The sequence below is a fragment of the Arvicanthis niloticus genome, chromosome 23 (genome assembly GCF_011762505.2).
Source record: "Arvicanthis niloticus isolate mArvNil1 chromosome 23, mArvNil1.pat.X, whole genome shotgun sequence".
Classification (NCBI taxonomy): domain Eukaryota; kingdom Metazoa; phylum Chordata; class Mammalia; order Rodentia; family Muridae; genus Arvicanthis; species Arvicanthis niloticus.
In genome coordinates, this window is record NC_133430.1 from 36,732,796 (window position 1) to 36,747,166 (window position 14,371).

General features: G+C 39.7%; 1 protein-coding gene across 4 annotated transcripts in view; it reads right to left on the reverse strand.

The window, feature by feature from the left end:
* Nucleotides 1-14,371, reverse strand: part of Rad51b (RAD51 paralog B) — a 494,355-nt gene that overhangs the window by 267,782 nt on the left and 212,202 nt on the right. The gene's annotated exons all lie outside the window — the stretch shown is intronic.

Below are 14,371 nucleotides of genomic sequence, written 5' to 3' on the forward strand. Positions count from 1 at the left end.
AACAAAGCTTATGGGGCTAGAGAGATGGCTCAGTGGGTAAGAGCACTGGCTGCCCTTCCAGAGGTCCTGAGTTCAATTCCCAGCAACCACATGGTGGCTCACAACCATCTGTAATGGGATCCCATACCCTCTTCTGGTGTGTCTGAAGACAGCCACAGTATACTCACATACATTTAAAAAAATAAATAAATAAAAAGGAAAGGAAAAGAAAAAAAAAGGTTATAACAGTTATACCTAAGGAAAGTATAGAATATTTTGGGAGAATGACTTGAGTACCAAATAATAACAATAAAAACAACCAATCAAACAGCAACAGCATCAAAACAAAGCAGGATATATTAAGAAGCTGCAGCCTATCCCAATAGGACTCTGGACCGGGCATCCTTAGCTCTTTCCACTATATCCTTTCCTGAAACTACACTAGCACATGAATCATGTGCTGGAACCATAAAGAAAATGCCATTGGTTTAAGAAAAGAGGCCAGCAGTTGTTGCACTCTTTGCCTGCTGAGGCTCCAGGGCCAAGAGCTAAATAAACTGTGTTACAGCGATTAGGAAAATAACAACAGCTAAAGTAATCCCTCCTAAAAGCTGTAATAGGAGAGTACTAGGAACAGAATGCTCTTGTAGACATGTGCCCATGTCCTAGGACCTGGAATAAAGGTAGATTTTAAAGGGCGAGTCTGAAATGTATTTGCTGAACACAACTCGCCTTGCTAAACCTGGTTTTTGTCATAGCGATTATGCCCTCAATTTCATGAACATCATGTTTGCTTGGAAAGGAAAAAGAAAGGAGGAAAAAAAAACCCTGTTTTTGTAGTAATTGCACATCAATACCAGAGATCTATTATTTCTATTAAGTTAATTAACCTATTTTTGAAAAGTATACAAAATAGGTCACTTAAGTGGGTGTGACCTTACCCAGTGAACTATGCTTTTAAACTGTCTCCAACTATTAAGATTTATAGACCCCTTTATCAACATCTTGGTTTGAAAAGGCTGGCTGAGGGAAAGGCATGCAGCACCAGGCTAAAACGGCTTTGGACTCTATCAATCAGCCCATTATAACTTAATGATATTTAGATGATGTGATTAGATTTTCAAATTGAATGCTGTTTAATCTACATTCCAGAGTGCTTATGTAATCATGCCACATTTCTAAGGCTCCGGCAAACAGTCTGAAGGAGAGAAATTAGTATCCAAGATCAATTCAAATACTGTTCCTCCCAGTCTGAGAAAGGAGAAAAGTGCTTAGCCCTGAAAGGGTTTGGGAAGGGTTGGAGCAGGAAAAAAAAAAAAAAAAACTTCTGAATCATTATTCATATTGTCATTGAAAGCATGGCCAGCTTCTGCACTGCTGAGTGGCATGCTGGATAATGAACAAAAGTCCTGCCTTGTTCCTGATTGTATTTTGTTCCTGATTGGATGAAATACAATTCAGATAGAAAGGAGTTTCTATTAAGCATAATAAAGTTCCAGGGACAAAGTGGTCATTCCTTTGGATTCTTCTCATCTAAGGGTCTCTGCTTTTGTACCACAACGGCTGGCCCATGTTAGTGGTGACATTTGTGTTCTAAATAACATCTAGTGACTAAAATCACAGTGGGCACTTGTGAGCTCACTGAGAGTGTGTACAAATTAACAGGCAAACCAAGCTTCAGAACCTAGCCTAGAATCTATAAGCTTGCATTATAAACACATGACATCTCCATTCTTTCAAGACTTCAACTGCAACGTACTGCATAATGTCAAAGTCATAGCACCTCAGATTTCCTCACCCTTTAAGGGTCATCGGTGACCCAGGCACTTAGAGTCTGTCAAGCAACTTTTAGTGGAGGAGTGTGTGCAAGTTGGCACTTTAACACCTCGGGGGTTGTGGGGGGAACTCGAGGCTTCTTGTTTTGTCTTTGAAGTTCCAGGTTCTGTTTCTAGCTTTCCTTTTCCTTCAGCGCGGGTCTCTGGTTTGCTTCACTCTAAGTGAACCTGGTTACTTGTCATTTCCTCTTTACCTTGTTATTCTTCTTTTTCTCACTAGCTTCCTATTTTTGTATAATTTCTTTTGCAGAAAGACTTTCTTGTCTCCTTGGGTTCAAGTCCTACATACACTTCACAAATTTAGATGTTTTGTCCCACATAGTCTTAGCTATTTGGCTTCTGCAAAATGGATCTAAAGAAGTTATACACCCAAAGACACCAGATATAGAAGTTTGGGCTCAGAAAAGTACTGAATCTGAATGAAACCAAACAACAGCCCAAGAGAACTTTTATATCCTGGGAGAGAACACATCTTCCTACTCCAGTCCTTTTCTCTCCCTAACTCCCCAAACTTTGGCAATTACTTGTTTTTGAGCCACTGAAAATTAGGAAGTTCTCTTAACAAAGAGATGGCATGACATGCTGACAAAGATGATTGGAAGATTCCCCCATAAAATAAACTATGAAGTCTATGGGTGGGTATAGGGATCAGAAACCTTCCTGCTGGCCCTCCAATCACATCAATTAATTAAAGACTTCGTCTACCCATCTCATCAAATCCTAATCTGAATTCCTCTTAAACCATCTCAATCCAGCACTGGAAAGGAAGTATATCTGAGCAGGAAGTCACACTGCAGATGCTATTCTGCTCATCCATTTCATCTATCAACCACCTGCAATCCCTGCCTCAACCACTGATCCGAACATGGAAAGGCAAAAATGTACAAGATATACTCCCTCGGGCAATGGACTAGGGAAAGAAGAACAAATGCAAATGCAGTGGCTTTACAGGAACTCTGAGGGAAGGATACATGGGATGGGAATCAAAGATGTAGTAACCAACTTCACCTGAGTCACAAAAACTATCACGTTGAAAAAAATCTCTTTAATTAAATAAGTGTTTTTCGATCAAAGAAGCATGTAGAAAGAAAGCAGGATTTAAGGGTGACAACAAAAGCTCCAAGAAGAGGAGAGGACAGCACAAGGGGAAAGTCATTAGGACCCTAGTAACCAAAGCAAGTGTAATCTCCTAGCTCACAAGGAGCCATCGCAGGTCACTAGGACCCTAATAACCAAAGCAAGTGTAATCTCCTAGCTCACAAGGGGCCACTGCAGGCCTGACATAAGACAGTATACGTGCGTTTTAGAAGAGAGAACCTGAATGTAACATGTGGATAGCAATGGAATAAGCTGGGTGTCAGGAAGATATGATCACAGCCTGATGAAAGTCATAACATGGATGAACTGGAGGGACATAAACATTAAGGTGATCAAAGGTACAGCCATTAAGAGACTATGATGAGGCTCGGCCTTCATGAGAGAGAGGGTGGGTGGTAATTCCCATTCAAGAGAAAAAAAATCAGAAACAGGATATTACATTTATATGAAGCTCTAGAAATTATTATAGCACATTCAAATAGAGAAGGTGCCTGGTTAGTTGGATTTATAGGTCTGGGATCAGGAGAAAGATCTGGTCTAGAAGCACGGATGTGGCACTCAGTTGCAGAGGACTGCTCATTGGAATTATGAGTTTTACAACATTTTTAACAGTTTCCCCCTTATCACTTAGCCCATTCAATCATCTATAAGCAAAAATTCTTTGAAGATGCAACCAGATTTATAGCTAAAAGGATCTTATGTAAAGAGATGGTATAGAGAGTAAGACAGCTCCTCCAGAAAGTTATGCTATTGACTTTACTACAATCTGGTTCTAATTTGAATAGAGTCTCAGTCTTAGCTACTTAGAAGGCAGAAGCATGAGGGTAGCTTCAGCCCAAGAGTTTGGTAGAGGCCTGGGTTACACAGCAAGGCCCTACCTTTAAAAAACAACAATAAGTAAATATAAAATTATAAGAAATATTAGTAAATGTAATAATAGAAAATAATAAATAATATGGAAGAAAAATTCACTCCAATGTAACTAAGCTGTAGTAGTAGTAGTAAGAGTTTTCACCCTTCAAGCTACAAGAACCTGCTATTTTCTCTCATTATTGTTAAGGACATACCTGTCAGGTAGGTAAATGGATGGAACTTGTGACTTCTCTGAACAGCTGCAGAAACTAAAACAAAAGAGTACAAAAAGTGCACCTGGCCTCCCATCAGATCATTAAAGAAACTGGAAAACATAACACACATCTCCAACTCTGGGTTTGCACTGTCTCCTCCACACTATTAGTGTCAACCATCACTCCTGTGGATGTTACCACTGGGTACCTGGCACTATAGTCATGGCACTGTGCCAGAACACTCTTATGGAATAAGATACTAACACAGAAATTACTCTAAATGGAAACGTGCAGATAAGGCATCTTTCTCTAAGGCATACCAGCTATTTTTTTTTAAATGTTCAATGTTTAGTAAACTAGGATTATTACATATAATGGGAAACTGAAAAGAATTTCATAAGCTACTTGCAAATACAAAGGCAATGCAAAAGACACCACATTTGGTAGAGCATGCAGATTTTGACCACAGAAAAGAGGGAAGTTTATTGATAGAAAAGATGACCAGAAACAGCAGTACTGGGTCACCAGGAAAGTCTCATCCAGGCCTCGGCTGAATGAAAATCCTTTGCTGTAATAGTGCTGTTACCTTGTATGAAGTAAGCAGTGAACTTCTCACTAGTTGTCACCAGACATGCACGGACATCACAAACTAAACAGTTCAATAGTTAATGGACTCCTTTGCCTCAAAGACGAAAATCTAGACAGGAATGCATTTCTGTTACCTACCCCTCTTACTAGCATAAAAGGAAAACATTTTCTCCAAATCAAACCTTTAGAAGGCTATTATCTCTATATAGGAAAGGCTACATGCCACCGGGCAGTCTTCTGGGATGAACTACAGAGGTTTCCAAGTTTACATACAATGCTAACTGCTATAACGTTCCCAATGAGTTACTCATGGTACATAAGAATAAATCTCATTTTAAAGTGATTTTCACAATCTCCCTACAAAATGACATCTGAAAGCACTTAAGAGATACACTTATATCCCTGGTGGTTAAAAAAAAAAAAAAGGGTGGAAAATCCTCTCTGTCTTACTTCATAAAAGTTATTGAAAATGCCATGTGATTAATATTATTTATTTGGCATTGGGTTAAACTCCAAAAGTAACACTTAACCACTCTCTGTTTACCAAGTTAATCACCAGATTTGTCTACTTTGTCTGATTTACTGAGACAAATACTTTGAGTGTCTGAAATGTTTTATCTGGCCCTGGGAAAGGAAAATGAAAGGAGTGTTGTGCATTTGTTAATAGATAAGTGCAAACAGGCCCTAGCCTATCAAATGAACAGCTAGGACCTTTGGCCACTGTTTACTGAAAATAAAATTAGTCTTGCCTGGCAGGTACTTATCAGCTCTGAGAATAATTAACTACTCACATCTGGTACTTGTTACTGAAATGCTAGTGGGAGCCATTACCTTTGGTAAGGGTTGTGTTTCCTGACCAGCTAACCTCCCCCTAACGTACTACTGGAATGCACTCTTCATTCCCAAGAAGTCTGCTGGCAGTATAGTACCAAGAGCATTTCCACAAGCTGTTTCCCCTCCTCAACCCAACAGAAAGACATTTTCAGAAATCTAAAACATATCACCAAGACACGCTGATTCCCACAGGATGCTTGCCGCTGGGAATCCCCTGCTCCATGCAGTCCTGGGAACTTTGTAAACAAACAAGGGTCAGTTTGAGTTAATCAATAATAACATTTTGTACTTTAAATTTTGTTTTTGTGGTTTTTCAAGGACTTCAGGGAACTTCATTGTGTAGAATAACATGAGTACAGTGTTCAAGGTTCAAGAAGCCCAGGAACTCACAGCTGCCTTCACTGGTCAGACAGAAAACAGTAATAAACTAGGTACCTCACGCCTACTTTATTTGTTTTCTATTCTAACAATCCCCTTACTGGGCAATAATTTTCACAATTTCATTAAAGCAAAGGAAATGCTTCAGGGCATTCATATAAATAAGCAATACATAATATGTGCTTTTATATTCATGCAACGGGGATCAAGAGGCAGGAAACTCAAGGCCTCTGCAATTAGCTTGCTGTGAAATCCTAAACAAGTCACCTGTTGTCAAGTGACTCTCATATCTATGCCCTGTAAAAGCTACTCTGCAACGCTGGACTAAGGAGTGATTTCTGGCAGTGCCAGGAAAGTATTTGTAAATCAGAGATTTAAAAAAAAAAAAAAAGCCAGCTCTTCTCTGAACCACCACCAAAAGAACATATGCAGGCTGGACGTAGGCCTCCTCACACATATGCAGCAGATGTGTAGCTTGACCATCATGTGGGTCCCAAGAAATTGGAATGGGGGTTATCCCAAAAGCTGTTACCTGTATTGGGATATGTTCTTCTAGCTGGGCTACTTTGTCCGACCTCAGTGGGAGAGAAAGCACCTAGCCTTGCAGAGACTTGAAGTGCCAGGGTTGGGGGATAACCAGGGGAGGCCCCTGGTCAGAGAAGGGGATGGGGAAGGATTGTGTGTGTTGGGGGGAGCAGGGAGGTAACCTGGAGTGAGGCAGTGAGCAGAATGTAATGTGGGCATAAGTAAAAAGAAAAATTAATTAAATTAAAAAAAAAAAACAAATAAACCAGTTCTTCAAGACCTTTTTTTCTCAAAGAAAATAGTAAGCTCCTATCAATAATAAATAATACCATTTTATCTTACACCATTTATTAAGGTATTTTTCTGACATGTTTTACAGATAAATGTCGCTCCTCCTAACGCAACAAAGGAGTGTGTGTGAAAACCATGTGTAATCTGAAGATCAGCAGCTGCCCTGTTTCTAAGGCAACAGCAAATGGGATTCTCTTAACAATGAATAGATGGTCTCTCCAAACACACAAGCCTTCCGACACACACTAGGTGGGTGGACATCAGATACCTTAGTAGATGAGGACATGAACTACGGAGCTGGGAAGTCTAAGGATACGGAGCCAGTAATTAGGGGTTGAGAAACAGAAGAAGGTAGGAATAATAGGCAAGGAGGGAATTTAATACTGAGGACGGACGAGAGGCCAAAGAAAAGCAGAACAGAAAAAACAAGGAGCATTCTGGGATTCAGTAGTACAGGCAGGTGAAACAGTGAGACCACACCATGGGGCTGTCAGGGGAGTACCAAGGGACGAGGAGAAGTGGGAGGAGACTCAGCCACAAGAAATAGCGAGGCAAGTAGGAATTACTGGTCGAAATTGGAGAGCATGTTAGTTGCTCTGGATGGGGCCCAACAGGGACAAAAAGGAAGCCAAACGGACTGCATTAATAAATCTAAGCAGGGGCAGCCGTGAGGATTTAGAATGTAGCACTAGGAAATGATTTGTATAAAACTGGCAGAAATAGAAAATGCTAACCCTCAAATCGAACTCCAACAATAACTTTGAGTTACTGGACTGTGGAAATTTTCTTATGCGAATCCATCTGTGGTGTCACTTCAACTACTGACTGTAAAACTAGCTGTGGTTTACTGGAGATAGCCCTCCTAGGTTTCATTCAGATATATCTGTTCAAGTCAAGGATCAAGGAGGCAAAGAGTTTCACTAGTTTCATGTCACTAAACGAGAAGGTTGGGTAAAAGTATCTCTTATTCTCCTGATGTCATTGTCCTCTGGGGTTTACTGCCTCCGTCTGCTAACCTAGGCCTGGGAGCTTCTAGCCTCTGAACAATCCTATCTGGGCCTAGAATGTTTTCAGCCTCTGAGACTTTCTGCTGAATAAGCTCACCCTTTCTAGTTCTTTCTGAGCTCTGGCTGGCTGGTTCAACTCAGCTGTTCTGGCTCAAAACTCCTCTCCAAGGAGACTGATTCAAACTTCTCACTGAATTGCCCTGCTTGGCCTCAAACTAACTCTAGCAATCTGTTCTAATCTTCTGGCTCTTTCTCGTTCTCTGTCTCATTCTGTCTTACCTGTGTCTAGTTTGTTCTCTCTTCAACCTGTCTCGGAAAAACTCTTCAAGTTAAACTACCTCTGAATTCCATGAGCTGACTGACCAGCACTGACGGCTGAAAGGCATGTACCACCACCCCTGGGCCTAAGCTTTTCCTTACCTGAAATTTGCTATATACCAGGCTGGCCTTGAACTCAGAGATCCTGCTTGCCTGTCTCCAGATCACACAGACCTAGAAGGTCTTTGGTTGTGATCTCTTGCCAGAGCACCTGTGTTCTAAATAAAAATTCCTCTACAGAGCTTTACTTTCCTGAAAAGGTAAATGACTAGAATGCACAACAATCACTGGGTCCTCATCATTCTTCCTCACAGCACCTGCGTTTACATGGCCACCTTTAGCCCACAGAGTCATGGAGACGTCACAAAGCACTGGCTAGTAGCCAGAAACACTCTGACCATTGTCTAGCATAATAAAATCCTTGATTGTCATCAAAATAAAAAAAAAATGCTTATGGCCAAGAGTTTTTAAAATAATTGCTAATTTTCACCCTCAGATGTAGAATATTACCTGTCTTACCACATTAAGACAAAATCTCATTCTCATGCTATAGCCCAGACTGGTCTTGAATTCACTATAATTAACAATAATTTTCTTGTCTCCCAAATGCTGGGATTATAGGCTTGATCTACCACATCTGAGCTTAGATTTGTATTTTGATGAGAAATTATATGGTTTATATTTTAATAAAATTATTTCTGAGTAGTTAGCTAACGTGTACAAGTTAATTTTTTAAAGTAATTTATGCTCTATTTAAATGTACTCATTAAATGAGAATCAACATAAAGCCATGGAAATTAAAGTAAATTGATTTACGAGGCTAATTTTACTTAGTTGTTAAAATTATTTCAATCTTGTTCAATATTAATTCTTTTTTTTTTTTTAAATTTAGGTTAATGGCAATTGGTCTAGAAATAGAACCTAGAAAAGCTGAGTTTCTTACCCTTGGCACTGTGAACATTGCAGGCTGGGTAAAGGTTTTCTTGGGAGGAGCTGACCTGTACACAGAAGGATGTTAAAAGCATATTTGGTTTCAACCTATCAGCACACCTGCTACCTCCATGCTACTTACCACAACCAAATCGTCTCCAAATATTACCAAACGTCCTCTAGGGCGAAACCATTCCCTTGAAAATCGATGCTATAAAGGAATGGCAATCATCACGGTTTCAAATGTCTTTAGATACAGCAAAGCACTGGGAAAAGAGAAAGGCTTGACATGTAGTCAGACATGAAGTGAAATTCACGGTCTATCAATCACTGTCCTTGTGGTCTTATGGGAATTAATTTATGTAGCCCCCAACTTCCACAGAAGAGGAAGAGATTAATCACATTCTAGTCTACATTTCTCTTTGCTGGCCCAGAATACCACCCCCTAACCTAGGCCCAGTACTGGGAACTGGCATGACAGTCTCACACATTTTACGTATTCTAGTTTCATTTCTGTTGCTGCAATGAAATACCCTGAGGAAGAGTAGCTTAGGGGAGAAAGGGTTTACTTTAACTCACAATTAAGTCACCACCCACCATAGTAGGAAGCTGGGGTGGTGAGAACTTAAAACACTGGTCACAACACATCCACAGTCAAAAATGGAGAGAAGTGAATGCGTGCACATTTATTTCTCAACTTTCCTTTCTCTATAGAATTAAATACCAAACCCCAGATTATGGTACCACCTACTTTTAATTTGGGGTTTCCTCATGAATTAATGTAATCGAGACAACCCTCCACAGAGATGCCCACAGGCCAACCTGATTGAGAGCCTTTCCAATGGAATTCTACCTGGGCCAAGGTGATAATTAAAACCAGCCATCACACCAGCCAAAGCTCTCTATGCTATATCCCTCTGTTAGGTTTTTATTTTTCACTTTGAGTCACAGTCTCTATAAGTTGTCCAGAGTGGCCTTGGACTCTGCAGCTCAGGTTGGACTTAAACAAAGAGATACTCCTAGCTCAGCTTCACTAATATCTAGGATTACAGACCAGGACAACCAGGGCCAGCTCTATTACTTCTTCTGGGAGGGGCTTATATCCTTTCTTCCGTTACAGGAGCTACATCTCTTCTGTCCTTGATCCTAAGACTCTGCCCCAAGGTAGAGCACCAGAAGCATATTTGAACAGTGATGTAAGTGCATCTTGAAGCCTCAAAGTCTGGCTCAGGGATGAGTTATGGTGGGCCAGTCAGACTCAACTCTGCAACCTCTTGCTGGAGCACTCAGGTGAGGATCTCCTCCTGCTCAGCTAGTATAGTAGAGGGTTAAACTTGGAGCTTCAAGGTGGGGAAAGAAGAAAATAGAACCTGAAGAAATGATGCTTAATGTTGCAAGTCAAGTCTATCCCCAGATACATCAGCAGTAATCAGTGACTTCATTCCTTCACTTTAAGTCTGTGTGATTTAGACTTGATCATTTAGGGAAATTTTTTTTTACCCAATACCTATCTCAAACATTTGTTGAGAGAACCAAGCACAGTAATGAAAAAAAATAGGCCTATAAAGAACATCCTTCAATGGCTAATCCATACAAATCATACACACACAGAGAGAGAGAGAGAGAGAGAGAGAGAGAGAGAGAGAGAGAGAGAGAGACAGAGAGAGAGAGAGACAGAGAGAGAGAGAGAGAGAGAGAGAGAGAGAGAGAGAGAGAGAGAGAGAGAGAGAATATTATATAAGTGCTCAAAGCACAATACAGTGTAGGAGAATAACAGATCCCCCAACTGGCTTCAACTTCCTAATAAACTAGAAAATATTCCCCAAATGGCCATATATACTTCAGAAGACTGAAAGGAGGGATTTATATTTGGTAAATTAAAGTCATAGAACTAGGACATAAATGAAGGATTTACTGATTAAGATAATTATTTAACACAATTTAAAAAACAAAATTAATGCTAAAAATTCATGATAAAGACAGTCAATATAGCTTGTCTTTCATCTTGACTCAGACTCCAATATAGCTTGACAAAGAATAGCAAAAACAATCGCATTTCTGAGTTGTACAAAGTAGAGACATCATCTAATGTTCAAAAGTGGAGTCAAAGATTCAGAGGCATGAGAAATGTCAGCCTAATTAAGAATTCTGAGCTACAAGTGAAGAATCCCAGGTTCAAGTCCCAACTTCACCAGGCCTAAAGAATGCAGTAGTAACAAATTACCTAGCCTTTTTGATCTTCAGATTCCTCTTAAATAAACTGAAAGGCCTATACCTGGTTATTAGTTACACCTAGCTCTGAAGTTTTACAATTCTACTGTAAAATTGATTGCTTTTGATGACTAGAAATAAATCGCACCAAGTATGCTGTAATTCCTGTTCAACGTTTGTGCTATCTGGAAGCTTATGAAATGACAAGTTTCAACTATTCAAGTCTACTAGGAGAATAAAACCCATGTTAAGCATTATTCAAAAAAAAAGCGGGGGGGGGGGAGGGGAGTGCTTGTACATGTTTCAAATGCCATTCAATTACAAGTCCTACAATAGAGAAGTCGCAGCTTTGTGTTGTGCGTATAGGGTGGCATGGTTAAGCTGTGTCTCTAAAGGCTGAAATAATTCACAAGGCCACCCACTGACAAGTCCATTGAAGCATAAAGTAATCGGGTTAATAAATAACTGCTTATAATTTCCAGATAGGAAAATGAAAATCTAAAGTCAACAGCCACATGACAGGGTGATAAGCAGGATCGGAGTAAGAAAAAAGAAAAGCAATTTCTAACACAGTGTCTGGGGTCAAAAATGCTGAAAAGTAGCGATGTCATAGCACCGGAAACTATAAACTCGGTATAAGAAAAATTAAAATTTGTGTTCTGGGTTTATGCTTATCGACTTTTATCAGACGTCTTTCTGAACTTTAAAAAGTAAAGAGATAAGTGAGCTCAGAACTGTTAAACAAAATTCATAATGAAAACAGGAACTGCTCTTTTAAAACAAAGTCAATGTTTACAGGCAAAATGTCAAGCATAGACAAAGTGCACATGGCAGTGGAAGTGGCTGTCTATACATTAAAGCTGGTTTCAACAGCTCCCAGCTCACTGCCAATAGGATTCCTTCTATCTGCAGCACCTTCACCTACTCTCATGAAGGGATGCTCATTCTAAACTCAAATTAAGCAAATATTCTGGGAGCTTTAGTTTCCATGTTTGAAAAAGACAAGCAACTATTCTAACCTCTACACATGATGTTGTGAAAAATGAGCATGCATTTAAAGGCTCTTCTGATTATGTGATCAGTGATAGTTATAAAACACGGTGGGAGACGAAATTGACTGTTTATTAAATATGTCTATCATAATGAGTTTTGGGAAAATTGATTTTTCATTCTCCCAGCACCTCTGTGTGGCCACTGAAAATATTACCACTCACCTTAGCAGATACAGAAAATGAAGTAAATTATCCAACTCCTATCAAATGAAAATCAACAGTGAGGGCAAAAATAAATCCTTACTTTCTGATTCTCTACACTCTATCATCATTATGCACCGTTTGCATTGTTACCTATGTGAAAGCAACTCTTTTCTCTAAAGGAAAGACTCATGCTCTACAGAGCTTCATACATTTAAAAGAGAAGTGTGTTATACAATATGCGGACGTTCAAATGCATTCACTGACTTTAAAGCTCACTTGCAGATTCATATAAGGACACACCTTCCTTGGCTTAGCTTACCTAAAGAAGACAGAAAGAAATAAAGGGAGAAAATCAAACACGCCTGTACTTCGCTGGAATTGAACAATTACAGCTTGCCATTTCATAAGCTTGAAACTTAAACCATTTCCTTGACTGGTGTAAAAATTACCTCAGTGTTACACTGAAGAATTATACCACTTGGGCACACTCCATAATGCCACAGGCACGAGTGATTCAGCTTCCAGCTCAGAAAGTCCTTCCGGCATTTACCAAGTCATTAGAACTTTGTATACTTCAGACACTTTCCTTCCGATTCATACAATGGTCTTGTTCACTGAGTTTAGTCAAGGCACGTTGGGATTGAGTAGAAGGGGTGTGGGGGGACGCTGTGCAAAGGGTGTGGTGGGAAGTCCGTCATGGGCTAGTCTCCTTGAAAGCTGCCTATTAGTCATCTCATGGGATATGCCAGAAACAGAAGAATTTTTCTTCTATGGTCTCAAGAAGAGCTGGCCATGGTTGAGCACTGTCTTCCAGGACCATCGTAGAGAAATCATAGCCTACTGAAGCCTCAGACAAGTAGTTAACAGTATATAAAAGGGAGTTTTCTTCAGTAACTTCTCTCCAACTTGGAAAGTAATTCTGCAGTTTTCTGACAAATCAAATATAAATTAACATTTAAAACAAACAACAAAACTAACAGGCTTAAGTCCTATTTTAAAATCAATGGTTACCAACATCATTGCTTTGCTTTGGACGCAGCGGGCCTATAAACTGATATTTCTAAAACAAAGGCTCACTTCCATAATTCTAAAATCCAAAACCCAAGACCTTTGGAAGGCCAGGATGAGGCCTGAAGTGGAACATGTCACATCTGACCTCCTGTGACAGGCTGACAGGCATGCTACAGGTATTGTATGAAATTATGTCTAGGCCACATGAAGAAGATACATATGAAACACTGGTGAATTGCACATTTAGATTTTCTTCCCATCCCCATGATATATAACCCCGTAGATGCAAATGTTCCACAATCCAAAGTCTGAAAGGTTTCTGGGCCTCAGCATTTCTGTGGTAGAAGGAGCAGTAAGCGGGCAGCCAGGCAGCCCAAGTTTGTCTTAATTCTGCAGTTACAAGTTTTTCTGGGAGAGGCTGAGACACTTTAGAACAGCAGCCTTTTCATCTATCACATTACATGTGTGGTCTGAGAGGGATCTGAGCTTCCCTTTAGTTCTGAAATCCTCAGATTACCTAGCTCAGTAACTTACTATCTGACTTCTATGTAGGATCTTCATTTTTCACAATGCCACTTATTGTGTAAAAATTGTTAAAATAAGAAAGACATCAAAGAAGATGAAGGACTGACACATAGTACTTGTTTATAAATACGATTTAAAAAAAACAGAATTCAGAATAAAAGTAAGGCTTTCTAGTTCTCTGACTTCTATGCAATCAATCCTTCAGGCCATGTTCAGAGGTTCAGCACAGTTGTGTATGGAGTGCTAACCTATAACAGATTCTAAATACTTGAATATTTAATCTTTAGCCCTGTTGTTCCCCACCATCTCAACAGCAGTGCCCAAAGTAAGTCTTCCTCAGACCATAATACCCCTCTGCATCAAAGAGAAGCTACGGAGTCAGATTGGGAACTCTTAATGCCAAAAGTTTACACTTTCATGTAAAAGGGCTATAAAACACTTCTGAAGGAAAAAAAATGTTATCAAAGTTTCTATTTTGAAACTGTTAAGGAACTTGGGGAATATGCACCATTATCAATAATGAAAATTTATAATCCATTGTAGCTCAAACACATGCTTTCCCAAATACATCATGAAAA